Genomic DNA, 17,384 nt, shown 5'->3' on the forward strand with positions numbered 1-17,384 from the left:
CAGGTCACAGACCCCGAGCAGCTTGGGATTCCCCCGCCCTCCCCTACAAGCATTAGAGCAGCTTCAGGGTTCCGCATTTTTATATCTACTAGATAGGGCCCGATATCGCTAGCAAAGCATCCCAACTGAATCGGATTGGGAATGCTTTCCGTCCGTCTTGACCGCGAACCCTCCATTCGACAGAGTACAATGCATCCCAGGAGAAACCCAACCGAATCACATGGAACGCTATCATTTCGAACGAAGGCTCTATAAACCGCATTGGTGCGACCAACACATTTGTAAACGTTCAACATTCACATGCCTGTTACGATTCAGACTCGTATCAACACGTGGTAAGATGATGTTGCAGGCAAATCGGTTACGGAACTGTGTCTGTCTATGTATTAAATATCAATGGGGGAGTCAAATACACCCAAAAAGCATTGGCAACTCCCCCCCAAAAGAATAACCACACCCACAAATCCTCCTATATAAAGGGCTAACACATTGACCATGATCCTTTGTCACAACTGCAAATACTATCAAGGAGCTTCCACCAGACATTCCATGCTCTCTGCCTCACATACTCACACACCACACACCCTGCACAGATTCCACATTTCATACAAAAACACATAATCACACACCTTGTTACTGATTCACACATCCATACTCATCCTCACCTTCACACTCACCCTCATCATGTCCAAAAGGAAACATCCACGTTTTCCAGATAAGCAGTTGCAAGTGCTTGTAGATGAGATTGTCAGAGCAGAGCCACAGTTATTTGGGAACCTAGTCCAACAGACCCCCCCTTGCCCAGAGAAAGAGGGTGTGGGAGAGGATAGTGAAGAAGGTGAATGCTCAAGCACCTTGCCTGCGTACAATTGAAGATATCAGGACCAGGTACTATAATGTGCGAAGGAGGGTCAAGAAGTTGATGGCAAGGGAACATTTCCAAAGCCAGCAGACTGACGAAGGCCCTCCTGCACAACCTATCCACTTCAACTCCTGTGTGGAGAAGGTGCATGACATCCTTCCACCGGAGGGCGTCTATGGAATCCCAGGATCACAAGAGTCTAGTGAGTACATAATCCACATTCAAATATAGTTTAATCACACTCCTAGAGACAGTTCTGTAAATGACACAGTTAAATAAAGGCCAGTACAAATATATAACATTTACTAGATTCTAGAAGCATGTGAAGTGTGTGTCAGATGGTCAACAAAATGAAATCAAATTACATTGAAAATGCAACAAACTATAACCATGTACACACTTCCCCAAAACGTACAGATAGGCCATCTTCTCCAAACAACTAGCAGCAGCGTCTGACACCTTGGCCCGGTACTATTCCACACACTCATAGGAAAGCACAGTCACAGGTAGGGTGTTTGGGATGGCTGGGAAGGTGGGTCTGGCCACAGGCACCATGGGACTTGTAGTCACTGCAAAAACTCCTCCCCGCATACAACCCACACAGACACACTGGGACCATGCGAGCCTCTCAGTCAATGAAAAAGTACCAGCAAGATGGCTGACACTGGTGCATGCTGTCTGGAGCACAAGGCCTGAGGGGAGTTGTAGTCAAGTCAAACTATACGCACCAGTGTCAGTCAACTCAATAGTAGAGTTCCATTCACTGTCAGGTGACATAGGCCCAGATGACCTGGTCGGGTAGTGTGGGAGGAGGAGTGTTTGCACTGACAACATCACCTATCAGCCTCTATCCCACACACACACCTTCACACACAGCCCAACAAGGCCACCAGGAAGAGTGGTGTCCTGACAATGAGTGAAAGTGTACTTGCAGGATGTCTGACACTGCTGCCTGTGCTGGCTGGGAAGGTGTGTGTCGGTCAAGGCATGATGGGTATTGAAGTCCGTGCAAAGACTCATCCTCACACACAGACCAACATACAAATGAGCTTCCATTACAGTCATGGAGAATGTACTGGCAAGATGTCTGGTCCTGTGGTCTGATATTTGGAGCTCAAGGCACTGTTGGTGAGTAGAGGACAAAACAGACACCAGTCACCAGCGTCAGACATCTCGGAAGCACATTGCCACTCACTGACAGGAAAGTAGACTCACAGGTAAGATATTTAGGATGTATAGGAAGGTGTGTAGAGTACGGAGTCTGATGGGAGATGGAGTCATGGCAAACACTCCTCTTCCCAAACAGCACAAACAGACCACCAAAAACCATGCATACCTGATGGTGAGTGGAAATCTACTGACAAAACAGCTGGCACTGGGGACATCTGTCTGTACAACTATGCCCTGCTTGTGGACAAATAGGCATCAGTGTCAGACAACTTGCAAGTACATTCACACTCACCTGCCTTATGCCATTTGTAGCCATTAAAAAGACTATTCCTCCCATCCAGACTAGCTAACTCCACCTAGCCTAAGCCACACTCACAGTGAGGGGAAGTCGACTAGCAAGATGTCTGACACTGTTGCAAGGTGTTTGGAGCACAAGTCCCTGATGTGAGTTGCAGTCATGTCCAAAACCATGCACCAGTACCAGCCACATTGCCAGCACATTTACCCGCACTGTGAGATAAATGTAGGCCCACAGGAGTCAGCAGGTCAGGGTGGTAGGAGGTGTATTTGCAACAGCTCTGCCAGCCCCCTGGGGGTGCGACCGAGCTCTTTGCCGGGGCTAGTTTTCGGCCGATTTTGTTACAGGGCCGATTTTGCAGCTATGCTGCAGAAACGGCCCTGTAACAAAAATGGCTCCCTTGGCCCAAAACCGTCCCCCACCCTTGCGGCGCACTGGGGTTTGCCCGGTGCCCGCATTGGCCAGTCCGGGCCTGGCACAGGGTGTTAATGAGCAAGAACAAGAAGAATATTATATAATTGATAAGGGGACCATCGAGAAAAAACACATAGCACTGAAATGCGGGCATGTGAACAGCACATGAATCTGCAGCACTACTAGCTGCAAACCGATTGTTACAGCCAATTCAAACTGAGCCAGGTAAGGGGCGGGGCCAGTCCTGAAGGGGGCTTATCAACGTGTAGAGGAAGTGGCATGAGACACACAAATAGAAAGTGTAGCAGCACTGCTCAAACCACACCAGGGGGTGACTAGTGATGGGGAAATGGAAAGCAAAGTCAGGTTTTGGAGAGTGAGGGGGCATGGCACGAAAAGAAATGGAGGATAGGGAAAACTAGAAGACAGCAGGGTGAAGATGACTGGCATGTTGCAAGATGACACAGCTTTTTGCCAGAAAACAGCAGAGGTCATGTCAAAGTAAAGAAGGCCATTATAGGGGGAGAGGAGGAGGACAAGGGAATGGGATGTATTTTGGTGATGCCCGCGAACCAGTGCCTTAGGCTAGGATAATGGTTACCAGTGTGGGAGAAGAGTAAAAAGGCGCAAAGAACAGTAATTCTGTAATGGGGAGGTGGAGGGAGCTTCAGCATGGGACAGATGAAATGGGATGGAATAGTCTGTACGAGTGGGTACCAGTATGAGGTAATTTAACCATTCCTCCTCTACCTCTTCACTCCCCATAGGAAGTGTGTATGTGCTAATAATCTCACATTATTGTGTAATCTCATATTTTTTCTTTTCTGTTATGTTTATACTTGTCTATGTCATTATGGAACATGTAACTCACTGATCCTCATGTAAAGCGCTCTGATACCTCCGGGTCTAGCCAGCGCTATATAAAACTTTGCAAATAAATAAATAAAATAAATAAATCAGGTCTTGTCATACACACACTCCTCCCACCCAGCCCAACTAGCCTTATAGAAACTGCTTACTTGACAGTGAGTCGCCATGTTGCAAGATATTGACAAAGTGGACTGGTGTTTTGACCACAAGGCCATGTTGGGATTTTTCCAATAATCAGACACAATGCACAAGTATCACACATCTCAATATATTCACAATCACCGCAAGGAAAACCTTTTGACATGTAGTCTGTTTTCACTGTGTGGTAAGAGAGTGTGAAGGACAGAGCCTGGTGTGAGTTGGATTAATGTTAAACAATACTACACCCACCATGAACAACCACTTTACCTCGGACAATGCCTAACTGACAGTGAATGGAAGTGGAACAGCAAGATGCCTGACACTGATGCATGGTGTTTTGTGCACAAGTCCATTTCTGTGACTTTGATTCACATTTACCACCATGCACCTGTGTCTGCAGCCTTATCAGAACACTTACCATCACTGCCAGTTAGCCAAAGTATCAGAGGACTTAGCTGGGCTGAGGAGCATTTCAAAACCTACTAATCACATCAGGCAGTGGACAACATACACCTTCCTCAACATCACTAACAGACCGTCACGAACGAAGTGCACACACAGTGATTTACATTTCACTACGAGGATGCATGACACGGGCGCTGGTGTCTGACTTTTCAACAAATACCAACATTGACTTGTGCTCAAAACACCAGGCACCAGTGTCAGCCAGCTTTGTCATTACACATCAATCCACTTACAGGAACGCATGGTTCCAGGGGTGCTGCATTTGCATGCAAGAAATAATGTGCGTAGTACAAGGCCTGATGGGATGTCTGTCCTTTGTAAACACTCATCTGAAGAAACAGAATAAGACCACTAAAAACCGTGATTACTTGACAGTGAGTGGACATACAAATATGAAATGGCAGAGAATGTGGCATGCTGTGCGGTGCACAAGGCCTTAAAACACGTTGACTCCAAGTCAGAAACCAGTTCCCAGTGCCAGACAGCTGGCCATGACATTCACACACACTCTGAGCTAAGCTCCTGTCCTGTTTGCCTGCAAGCACTGGACATGAAGGTGTATGTAGGAGTGGAATGGATGGGAACAGCAAACACTTCTATACACACAGCACAATCACTTCATTGTTGACTATGTCTATCTGTGAGTTTATGTGTACATGCAAGATGGTAGACACTGGGGAATGTTGACTGAACCTACTACAACTGCCACATATGCTTATCTGCCACAAATACTAGCCAACATAGACAAATATCTTTCACATACCCTCACAAACATTGGCTGGACAACACTCTTCTGTGTGGCACGGTGGTGCTGGGTGGGAGGAGGGGTGTAAGTTTCACAAATATAGAAAAAGAACTAAAAAATCAGTTAATTATAGTTCTTTGCCACAAAATGGCTCGAAGGTAAGATTGTGAAATCATTTGTTCATGGAGTCAATGTACAAAGTACATGATCTGTGTAGACACAAAGTTAAACCATTACACAATTTTCATACTCACAGCCATTCACATGTGTGGAATGAGATGGCAACAAGAAGCACCTCAATCACTCCATTCCCACACCTAGCATGCTGAGTTAACAGAATGTGAGTGTGTAGACAGACACACCAATGTGACTGCTAAACACATGTACTAAGACCAGTACACAGGCCCACAAACGTACACACAAAGAGAGAGAAAGTGTATGAATATGAATTTGAATTTGAATGTGTATGTATTTCACTGTGAAAGTAAATACGTGGACAAACTAGTATTATTCATAGGGTGGCAAAAACCAGTCAATGTCTTCCGACATGTAATGTGAATTAAACACAACAGGCACATTAATGCACATACCTGCACATGTCTATCACGCCCCTCTTGTCTCAAAAATATAGTTATAATAAAAAATAGGTCTACATCATGGATTAAGGAGTCCAATCTATTTACAGATAATTTTCATGAGCTTTGTTAGCCTATGTAATGTGTATGATTTGAAGGGCAGTGGACATTCACATCAGTCATTGTGCTATGTTTGCACCAACAGGGCCAGGTAAGGACACCACTGGTACCATCCAGGACAGCCAGACCCAGACTCCGATCTACCAAGAGCCCTCAGGCGTTGATGACTATCATTACTCTTCAGAGGACAACTTCAGACCGGGCCTTTCTGGTATGGGTCACCCCACATTACCAGTGGCAGAAACACCCCGATCCTCTGCGACCACTCCTGCCTCAGCTGCCAAAAACCCAGCTGACCCATACCCGCATGGACACAGCATTCCAGGAGACCACCAATAGCACAGCAACACTGAATAGTTTGGAGTTGCCCAACAAAACCAATGCCAATGATGAAGGAGGCTCTGTGTCGACTGGGCCAGCACCAACTGGTCCTGCTCGGTTGGGAAGGGGTGGTGGGAGGTGTCGTGGGGATCGGCAACAGCAGGTGCTGATGATGTGGAGATGCCAAAACTCTCCAGAATCCTCAAGGCATATGATGATTCACAAAGGGAGATAGGGATTATCAGGACTATGAAACAGCAGGAGGCAGACCAAAATTAAAAACTGGACATGTTTATGTCACAAATGGATGAACAGACTGCAGTGTACAGAAACATTGCCACCACCCTCTGCAAGATTGCCACCAACATATCCACACCTCCCTGTGTGCTTATCACATCCACTGACACAACATCTGCAACAGCCACAGGGAGGGATGTGGACTCTGGCAGAGAGCCTCCTGCACCTGAGGGTCCCCCGGAAAAATGTGGAGTTGGTCATCCAAAGAAGAAACGGTGAGAGGCAGAGGTCTACGCATCACCCCCATAAAGTGACTACCTGCTCCACATATCCTCCATTGTGTGCCAAACATTCACTTTGTTGACTGTCACAGAACATTCCTACATTGGCTGGGGGGTATAAGTTGGACTATGGACACAAATAACTGTGCAACTAGTTTGGAATACCTCATCTACAAACACTACCAACTCCAATCTGCACTTCTCAAAATCTTTTATGTTGTCGACACCACCATGATGTGGAGAGATATTTTCACATTTTGCACTAAAATAAATCCCTCTGCACCCAAAAAGTGGTCATGTCACTACTTGGACTAAGAAATGTATTAACTGTAATGATGTTGAAAAAGTCAAATAAGAAAGTGTGCACAACAATGGTAACACATCACTTTGAATGAGTACCTTACTGGCTTGTGGGTAAATGTACATTGTCACAGCATGATAGATGAACACAACCTGGTCATGGCCCAACCCACAGCACATGTTACAGATGCAATGCAATTATATTGCTTAAAATACTAGCACTATTTTCAAACACTAAAAACAAGGCATAACAGTACATCATGGCGCATGTTTAGTTTAAAAATAACTTTGGATGTGTGAAAACACACACGGCACGAATCATTGTGTATCATAGGTTTATTTCCCTGACACAATCTGGCGCATTAACCCTATTTCAATGAACATCACACATTAAGAAAAAATTATAAAGTGAGGAAAAATGTGTATCAGTCAAAAAGGAATAGCGTGCCATGGATTTACAAACAAGTCCAATGTTGGAGTAGGTTAAAGCATCAGGTCTCTGGTAAGATCACAAATTGCATGGTTGACACGGACATGTACCCTGGTAAGGAGAAACATAGAACAGAGTTAGACACACTGGACTAAGCCTCTTCAATTTTGACAACAATGTCAGCTGAAGCACAAGATCATCAGTGTGTACACTACCTATGATTCACAGTAACACTGTACATCTCAAGTTTTCCATCTCACAAACACTTATCATATAACTAACATCAGAGCAATTTTAATACACTCACACACATACATACACATTGTGCACCAGCAACACAATAACAAACACTTTGGGGTACTCCCCTACTTTCATTGCATACCTACACTCATGTGAAAAAGTTGTTGATAAGCTGTCGCCTCAAATCCACGCCATCATCATCATCCCCACTGTCTTCATGTCCCAGTTCAGGATTCTCACTCGCGGGCGGATGCTGGTCTTCATTGTCCTGTATAAGTGGAATTTCCCTCCGTAGAGCCAGGTTTTGGAGAATGCAGCAAGCAGTGATTATGTACAACAACTTCAATGGTGCATATTGTAGGGCTCCTCCATTCCGATCGAGACAGCGGAATCTTGTCTTCAGGAGGCTAAAAGTCTGCTCAATGACTCCCCGGCTCCTACCATGTGCCTCATTATACAGCATTTCAGCAGGGGTGACTGGGTTAAGTAGTGCCGTCAGTAACCAAGGTTGGTCAGGGTACCCAGAGTCTCCTACACTGAAAACAGAAAAATAGATGTAGTAGTTAGTTGACAGAGCATTATCGGATTTGCAATCTACACACAATACAGGACACATATGTCACATCACTTACCAAAAAGCCAGGCGCGGTCATTTTGTGCCCGCGACCTCAAACGGGGGATGGCACTGTTCCTCATGATGTATGCATCATGGGCAGATCCAGAGTAATGTGCACAGATGTGGGAGATGGACATGTCTGCCAAACAAACCACCTGGACATTAATTGAGTGGGAATGTTTGCAGTTGCCATACACAACCTGATGAGCCTGTGATGGCACCTATGCAACTTGGGTGCCATCAATGGGGCCAATTATATGGGGTAACTGTCCCAATGCATACAATGCCCCCTTGATGTCTCCAAATTCTCCCGGTGTTGGAAACTTTAGGTATAGGCACAGATAACGCAGGAATGCCCCAAAACATCTTGCAGAACACAGCTGAACATGGTTTGTGACATCCCACCAGATGTTGCCACTGTATATTGAAATGTACCAGTGGCAAAGAAATGTAAAGCTGCCATAACCTTCACTTTGGCCATCAGTGCAGTTGGATTTGACCGACCTGGCAGTAGATGAGGTGACAACTGCGCAGTCAAGTCTTCAATGATTGGCCTTGTGAAGCAGTACTTCCTGATGGTGTCACATTCTTCCATGGTTGGCAGGTCTGGAAAGGGCTTGTGGACTGCAGGTTATCTGTGATACCTATGTGTAGAGTCACACAGTTGGTGTCAAGTCACAATGTACCAAGCAACATGCTTAGAGACAAACAGAACATGAAATGTGAACACAACTGAACCTACAGATCCTTCAAAAACATGATTTTATTTTTATTTTGAAAAAATGCCCTTAGATACATATTCCAGCCTAAATACCATACACAGACATGTTATCAGGGTATGGTGAAACAGCAATTATAGTGGTGTAATGTAAAAGTCACTAGTGTCTGGCATCATGAATGTCTGCAAAGAGCACATAGGATCAACAGTTAAAATATGTCCCTGTAAGGTTTCAAAAATCCATTACATGTGCAATAGGTATACAGAATAGTACCATGTACTGAAAAAGATGTGTAACACCTGATATACACATCATCCCACATACTCAGTCATGCCCAACACTGTCACAGGTTGGACACTGTCATTCATGTATGTCTACATTACACATACATTCACATACACAGACTATTTTCAATGTAGTGGATTTTGAAATATGTATCAATACCATACACTGCAGTCTGGGGCACACAGGTATACTATTAATTCAAATTGCACATGCAAGATGAAGATGCATAATTATTTCACTGTCCAGTCAGCCAACAGTAAAATCCTTAGCCATTACTCAGACAACAGACATCTACACTGTAATGTATGATGTTATAACGCATACATTTACAATGCATGCCTTTGAAACACAGTTTTTACATTGCAACATCCTTTACAACGCAGTCTTTTACATAGCATGCAATTACATCGTATTTTCAGAAACTACCTTTACAACGCATTCCATTACAACACATTATACCTTTACAATGCATAACATTACAATGCATACCATTACAATGTACTTAATATAAGTCTTGGATAGTATAGGGGTAATAATTACTATTCTAACTCCAGTGAGTGCAACAGTAGGGTAAGTGTCGGATAGTGTAAGGGTACTATGCATTGTAATGGTATGCGTTGTAATGACTTGCGATGCAATGCCTGCGTTGTAGTGACATGCATTGTAATGACATGCATTGTAGTGACATGCAATGTAATGGCTGCGTTGTAATGACATGGATGTAAAGGATGTTGCGATGAAATGACTGCTATGTAAAGGTAGTGCGATGTAATGACTGCGTTGTAAAGGTTGTTTCCTGTCTGAAATTTCAAACATTGTGTAATTGCTCATACTGTACACAAATTAAGTGACAAGGTATAACATGATGTGCACTGTGACCAATACAATGCAGATAACAGGATTTACAATTCTCACATGCTTTACATGCCAATTATACAGTGTGTCACGTGCCTCTTAAGGTTATCTCCTCATGGGAGTTTGTCTTATTCATGTACAGCTCTTTTTTTTTATAAATAAAGTGCATACACACATGTACTGTACTAAGAGACATCATTCACAGCAGTGTGTGCTCTGATGACTGAATATTCAAAGGACAAGTTATCCGCATCCAAAACGATTCGTCACAGCCATTGGTTGTCATGGTGAAAGACGCAGGTTAGTATTTAAAGGACACGTTATCCGTATCCAAAAGGATTTGGTCAAAGCCATTGTCGGTTTGTTGCTATGGTAGCGACGTTTGTTTGGACTCATGTCTTCACCGCAATTAAAAACGACTCTGTTACCTTCCATCACCAATGTATCCATTTCAACTAAGGTAACATAAAGTGTATTTGAACGTCGCGGAGGCGTGTAGTTTGCAAGCAAAGTTATGCGTTTGACCAATTCGTACAATGCAACCAACGTGAACCTATCACTTTTGATGCATGGATTTGAGACCGCCTTTGCTGCTTAGATGTGTCTGTCTGTTCCCCAGCGACTTCACTTGCCTGCACTACCTGCTTCATTCCTGCACCTCCCCAAGTCTCTGCTGCTGTGACAACATCCTCTGGTAGCCACAATGGCAAGGACATACCCTAGGGCCCCATCTTTCACTGAGGAGGACAACCAGGCCCTGCTGGACACACTCGAGCCACTACACAGCCAGATGTATGGCAAACCAGAGGAGCAGGTGAATGAGAATAACAGTGCAGTGCCCTTGGACATGTGTGATACCTGTGCATTACTGGCACTAGGAATGTCTATCAGAGATATTCCTTTACGTTTTTTGCACATTTCATTTGGTTTGTTGTAGGGAACTGATTTGGTTAGGCACACTGCTGTAGAAGTGGGTGAACTGGGGCAAACATGTCATCACTGACTCAAATGGAACAAAGATTAGATTCTACACATGACTGATGCATATAATGCCACATGCATTACACTTAATTATTTGTGAAAACATGAACATGAGCTATGTATATTAGTGTTTGATTGAGACAGATGACACATGTGAACTAAGGGACTATCACAGTGTAATCCTTACAGGTCAACTCCCATGAGAAGGACAGCCTGTGGCTGACCATCGCCAAGAAGGTGCTTGACGTGGGGGTCACATATTGTTGTGTTCGTCATTGCTGCAAGAGGTGTCAGTACATCCGTGACTGGGCCAAGAGGAGTTCTGAGGTCCAGCTGGGCAAGCGAAGCAGCCAGCAAATTTGACCCACACATGCTAGGCATCTTAATGGTGGTCTTCCCTGACCTCGATGGGCAGTTAAAAGCAAAAGCAGCAGCAAGGAGGGGGCACGTCACTTACATGTTGCACTTCTATCTTTATTCCTGCAGGTATTGAGATCTGACCTTGATGGCACTTTTACAGGTTGTAAGTCTGCCAAACGTGCAATCATTCTCACTAGATGAAAAAAGTAGATGGAGCAATTGATGACAGGAAATTACCCATTCATCAGGGACATGTGAGTGAGTTATGTTCAGGGATTGTAACAGGGTTGACATGCACATGCGTGCTTTCTATTTTTCACAAGATATGTGCATGAGTTTCAGCATGAATCCCATAGCTTTACAAGAGTCTGCAGAGTGGTCTGAACAAATCATTGAAGTATGTTGTGATAGGAGATTTCAATTGTGCAGATCACATGCTAAACATTTTGTCAAAATGATTTGTTTATGTAGAGACATAGATTGGTTTGTCTTGGTCCCTGTGCAAAAGTTTTTTTACAGACGTGCTGCTAATTGTGATCATATGTATCTCATGGGACAGTCACAGCTAGGTTTACTTGGGTCATATGTCACAATGTCCTTCCCATGATGTCTTGTAAAAAACAACAAACAACATTCAGAAGAGTGAGTCCATGTGTAGGAGTTTGTGATGGTAAAATCACAAGCCAATTTATTGTCAAACACAGAGTGTCACTGATCGTAACATGTCAGGATTTTTGAGGTATGATGTAAAGTAAACAGTCACAGCCATTGACATATGTGTTTATGGTCTTGAATACTCAAACAAGATGGCTTGGTAAACAAGGTTTTTTTTGGCATCACTGTCTGATACTGAGATGTAAAATATGCACCAAATAAAACTTTAACCACATGTTACATTAGACATGAGCAATGTCTGCAGTACAAAGTGTGCCTACTATGTAATCGAAGGTAGGGAAAGTCAGACTTTGTCCATATAAAGGTGGACTTGTTCAGTGTAGCCAATATTGTTTAACAGTGTTGACTGTACTCATGCTGGAAAAGGGTTCAGTCACTAGAATTCATACAGTCATTGCACCCAGATGTGCCAGTGGAATGGTGTTCCGCCTGAGGCATTGTGAAGCTGAAGTTTTCAGACATGGCCATTTGTAGACCATTAATTACATCTATGACACTTCATTTGTTTTCAGTCATCAAATCTATGATTCTGCCACATGACACTGTGCATAGATGACACAGGCCAGTGTACAACATGCCTGTCAGAGAAGCTATGCGTACTGCCTTGGTGTCTCCAGGATGACACTCATATGTGTCTACTAATATTGGATATACAAAGCTATGGAACACGTTATCAATCACTGTGAACTGGTAACATGACTCATGCAATGAGTATACATTGTGCATGTTTTACAAGGTAGACATATGAGCTGTGACATATTAGCCAATGGTTCAACATTAGATGACTAAGGATTTCAGGATATGTACCATGTCTCAATGAAATCTGTGATTCATATTCCCATTTTGATGGCTCTACTCACTTTCAGGAGAGGAAACAGTAATGTCAATACACAAGTCCGTCAAGAGCACAAGTCAAAACATTCCCTGCTACAAACTCCATTAGTCAACCTTCTGGTTCTGTACTTTGGTGTTGATTCACGCAATGTTGCTAATCACATCCTGTGTGATTGAGCAATGTGAAAGTGGCAGGGTAACACGTACCATTTCTGTTAATGCACCATGCACCAATAGCACAACTCAATGCGATGTCTGATATCTCTGAACATCTTTGATGTTAACTATGTGTCAACTAGGTATGGATGACTAATGTAAATCTTTTTGTTACTTGGTCACAGCATCATCAGCGGCCACATGAGGAGAGAGTGCCACGGATGTTGTGGGAGTCGAACGTCAAACTGGGTCCAGTGAAGAGTGATCGGAGGGGGGACCCATTGATGGAGAGGGCGAGTGGAGTCTCACTGGCAGTGGATCTGCAACACCATCTGCAGCTTCAGAATCAGATCACAGCCCCAGTGAGGACTCCCATGTGGTGGCGGGGACACAGAGACTGCATCTACAACATCAGAGTCCACCTTCTCCACCACTACCATCTCCACCCTCCCTGCTACTCTCAGTTCCACTGTCCATGGCTGCTCCTGTGCAGGGGCAAACTATAATTTTGGCCAGGCACCCCTGCACCTGTCTCCCCTGCTGCCCTCAGTGTTGAGACCAATGACCTCCTGAGGCAGATTTCTGTGGGGCAGACATCGATGCTGAGTGTCCTCCATGCGCACAGAACTCTTTGACAGACATGTCATCGTAAATGGAGGGCATTCACTCAAACATGTCTGCCCTACAGAGATCAAATCAGGCTATGGCCTCAACACTTGCGGCAGCACTGTCTCTTCTCACCTTACCTCACCTCTTCCACCATCCCAACTACCCTCCCAGACCCAAGCACATGCAAACACTAACATTCACACACTACAACATCTACATGCAGCACACAAACACACAGACCGAAGTCACAAGCCACGCACACTCATGCTACAGACAGCACACTCACATCAAAGGAATTGACAGCACCTGACACACATGCATCCAGTGACACTTCACATACCTCACAACCCTCTGCCTCCAAAACCCCTACTCTCCTCTTCTGTACCCCCCTCAGCCCATGCTCCCCACCTTGTTCCCATTGAATTCTTCCCTCCACAAACATGCACCGCCCTCCTAAGAAGAGGAAGTACCTACAGGATGTCACACCTGCAGAATTTGCTACTCCCCTCGTGAAAGAACAGAAGGCATCAACTCCCCACCAAAAATCCCTCCGGTCCTAATCCAAAACATTCACTCCTACACCCGCCATCAGACCCTACCACTGCAGTGGACCCTGACACCCCTCCTGCTCCCATCCATCCCAAAACACAACCCAGTCCCCAAATGTTTATTCCCTTTAGTTCCTGGCATGTCCCCAGTATGTCCCTCTCAGGGGAGGTGTCCCCTTGCAGGAATTGTGCAGGCCAAAATATATGGGCCTGATGTTCAAAGCTCATCTGGACAATGATCAGTGATGGACTGGCCAATGGCCCTTTGTAATTAATAAACAAATTATTTTGATGCAGAATAAAGCAAGTTTTATTTCTGATTAAAAACATTTGTGTCAAACAACTTGTTTTAAAGTTAATTGTATGACAAGTGGAATTGGTTGTTTATACGTAAAATGATTTTGCTGTGGCAAGGATTGCATATGTTACTTGGAGTTTGGGCACTTTGACAGAATGTATTTTAAAATATGGGGTCAGCATTTCATGGTTGTCATTGGCAACTTAAGTTTTTGATCAGAGTGTGAAATTCAGTTTCAAACCTTTGCATTTATTGAGCACACTCACAGATAGGTCATGCTTTCAGTTGTCTACATATTGCAAGTGTCTCAATGTGCAACAGTGTAGGCGAAGCATGCTGAATATGTTTGTGATGTGCATATAGGCACCTGTCTCATCTATTCAGCTGGATACATATGGCTGTTGGCTGCATGGCTGTGACTTAGCACACACCCATGTACACACATCGATTTCAATCGAATTATAGGTGACTTTCAGGTAGTGAATAAATGTCTGTCTCTTCTGCAGATCTTGTAGATGAGTGGCAAGGTTAACCTTGCTTAATGTGTGATGCCACTGTGGTCAAAAAGCCTTCATGGCTGTGAACACATCTTGTGCATTTACTGAGGACATGGTGAGTGCAACCTGAGCAGTATTGTCACAGTCTTCCAACCATCTGCTACTACTTGACTCAAATATTTGCATGTAGTTTTTTATAGGCAAGGTTTTTTTGTTCTTTGTAGTCTATTGATCAATCATTTAGCTGATGTTCATGCCATCCTGCTTTTGGTATTTGAAATTGCAAATATGTTGTGTATGCATCATCCCAGCTTGGATTGCATTTAGCGTGCACACACAAGTCGTAGTTGAGCATATGAATTGTGTGTCACATGTATTTGGAGAATGACTGACAAGGGTGTTGATATGAGCTACATTGATGCTGTTCCATTTCAAACCAAGATGTATGATGAGTGCTGTGATGTCAGTTGACTTGGAAGGTGGTAAATGTGGTGAGGCATGTGTACAGTGTGTGCACAGAAAGGATGTGTGTCTGTTTGCTGTGCAGATGCTCCCAGATCCTGAGTCTCCACCATGCTCTTAGTTGCCACACATGTGAGGATGTGTTGATGGAAATATGTGTTTGTTGATAGTCTCCTTGATGTTTCAATGGATTGTTTGTGACATTGCTTCAGTGCCAAATGTAGACAAAGTAGACTTATTTCTGCACGTCTTTCATCCTCACAAGATGTGCACATATCTCCTGGATCCATGATGACTAAGTCACGTGTATTTAATCTACAGATTTAGTCACCACCCCAGCATCCTAACCTACGCTGGCTCAATGAGCTATGCACTGGCCACACCAACACTGTTTGTAGATACTACGTCATTTGACTCATGCTTACTCATACTACTATACAGGACACAATCTGCACACTCAAAGTTTGATTTTCAATTTGAGGCGAACACCATGGATTGAGGTGCTAGATGTATATTGTTTGCGAATGACATTCACAAAAGTGGTCCTCGTCTATTGGTATTTGGGTTTGCTGGACCAGTCCACACATGGGGACAGTATCCTACATTTATGTTGGCCGATGCTTCTTTCATAAAGAAGATTGTTTATGACTATAGATATTTCCATGACAACAGTGACACAACCACTTCTGTGTTGTTGTTGGAGACACTGAATGCAGTACTGAGTTTCTGTGTCTGTGGACATGTATGTTATCTCTTCTGATGTCCTTTGTGCTTTACTGTACACAGATGCATCACAATGTCTTACTTTTGTTAGTACATTGTCAAATGTGCTATTCCCCTAGAATTTAGCGTGCTGACTGTAACTAACTGATGAAGAAATTCCCTCAATCTACATACACGACATGCTATGGACACATGTTCTGATTGTGATAATAATGATACTCAGGCACTCTGAAAGTAATTACTACAGAAACTGTGATCATCTCTTGACCTGTGCATCTCTGTTTTTACTAGAGAAAGGTCTTTTAGTGAAATTAATGATGCTGCAGATCAAAGTTGTGGAATGTAGTTCAGACTGTCCAGTTGTGAATTTCCTCCCTAAAGGACCCTACATTGAACGCCAAATCCCTGCACCTGCCATGACCTAAAAGTGAAGTTTGTGTGTTCGACATGACACTACCTCGGTCAATGCATGTAAGGCAGTGTATCATGGTGGTTCTGCCACAAAGGCTTTCCCCCAGCCTCTATTCGAAGAACAGATGGTGATCCATGGAGATTGTGACCTAATGTTGCACTGTCCTGGTGGGGACTGTGTGAGTGTGTGAGTCCATTGGTGTGGTCTAGGAAGGCCCGCATAACCATAGTCTGCAGGTGACCCTGGTGCAACTGCATCTCCACTCTAGCCAGTATTCAAAGTTGGCATTTACTTTTGCTGCAGCAGTGTGTAAATACCTTTCATTGACAATAACCTGTGAGATTGTTTATGTGGAACATTCCAGCAGCATGTATTCCACATGTACTGATATTAGATTTTTTTTATCAGAAGTTACATTGTTTATGTACATATTTCTTGCTTTATTTTCCACCCAAACCCAGGATATGCATCTTCATGTAAGGTGGTATTTTCACCAACCCCAGAAATGCATCTTCATGTATAGGGGTATTTCCCTCAAACCCCGATATGCATCTTCATGTATAGGTGTATTTCCCCAACCCAGATATGCATCTTCATGTATAGGGGTATTTCCCCTAAACACCAGATATGCATCTTCAAGTATAGGGGTATTTACCCCCAAACATCAGATATGCATCTTCATTTATGGGGGTATTTAGTCCAAACCTCATGTATGTTGTTTGCTTTTATAACGCGCACAGCTACTCCAAGAAGTGTCCCGGCGTGATTAGGAAAGAGTCGTAAATCTTTAGAAAACTGACACAAGAGTAAGGTTTTCATTTTTCTCTTAAAGTCCAAAGAATCGTGGATACTGAGTAAAGTTAATAGCAGAATAATAACTTTTTT

The sequence above is a fragment of the Lissotriton helveticus genome, chromosome 2_1 (assembly GCF_964261635.1).
Source record: "Lissotriton helveticus chromosome 2_1, aLisHel1.1, whole genome shotgun sequence".
NCBI classification, from domain to species: Eukaryota; Metazoa; Chordata; class Amphibia; order Caudata; family Salamandridae; genus Lissotriton; species Lissotriton helveticus.